General features: G+C 32.7%; 1 pseudogene; it reads left to right on the top strand.

The window, feature by feature from the left end:
• The first annotated feature begins 278 nt into the window (after positions 1 to 278).
• Positions 279 to 515, top strand: LOC101402609 (costars family protein ABRACL pseudogene; annotated as a pseudogene).
• The last annotated feature ends 485 nt before the right edge of the window (positions 516 to 1,000 follow it).

The raw sequence follows: 1,000 nt of genomic DNA, 5'->3' as shown, positions 1-1,000 counted from the left end.
TACTGAAATTCTGCATTTAAGAGAGCTAAGCATGTGTTCTCCTGAGCTGGAATACATAGAGGAAAGCTTCATGACACTAGATTTGGCAATCATGTCTTGGATGTGACACCAAAGGAACAGGTGGCAAAAGAAACAAATAGATAAATTGAATTACACCACAATTAAAACTTCTGCCTTGGCCTCTTCCTCCAGTGTATTGAAGAAGATAATCGGGTCTGGACTGATGCTGCACCAGTTTCTCATTGGAAAAGAAAATGAGCGAAGAGGCAACAGTGAATATGGATCATGAGTTTAACCGCATAGTGGAGGAAATACATCATTTGAGTTCAAAAGATGCTGATTGAAAATTAAGTATGAAATTTGAATCCTCTTCTGAAATGACAAATGTGCCAACCTCTGAAGCATTGGCAGGAAATCTCAAAGCTTCAAAATGACGGAAGACTGTTATGGACTCAGAAGAGCTACTTTGGCAAGGTCTTCATGATGATGATGATATTATATTCCTGCAAGATTAAAGAGGTTTACATATCTTTGTGTACTGTTATATTTTGTTTCTGGTAAACTGAAATATGAAGTCAAAGGACAAATGTGATCATACTTAATGTATTTTTATAGAACTTTGTAAACTAAAGGAAACATATTTTAGAAGTCTCTCCTTCTTTATAACTTGAAAGAAAATTTATGTATTACACTGCAAAATAAACAAAACCTATTATTTGTCTCAGGAAAAAATTAAAGACTTTTTAAAAAAACAAAAAATTTTAAAAAGACACAATCAACAGAGTAAAAAGGCAACACATAGAATGTGAGAAAATAGTTCAAATCATATAGGAGTTAATATCAGAATATACAAAAAACTTCTACAACCCAACAACAAAAAACCTCAACTAAAAAACAGACCAAAAAACTTGAATACACGTTTCTCCAAAGAAGATATAAAAATGACCAACAAGCACATGAAAATATGCTCAACATCATTAATCATTAGGGAAATGCAAAT

Source organism: Ceratotherium simum, chromosome 23, assembly GCF_057802395.1.
Source record: "Ceratotherium simum simum isolate JZ-2026a chromosome 23, ASM5780239v1, whole genome shotgun sequence".
NCBI lineage: Eukaryota > Metazoa > Chordata > Mammalia > Perissodactyla > Rhinocerotidae > Ceratotherium > Ceratotherium simum.
Note: the sequence above shows the minus strand (reverse complement) of the source record. Positions and strands in the feature narration are given on the sequence as shown.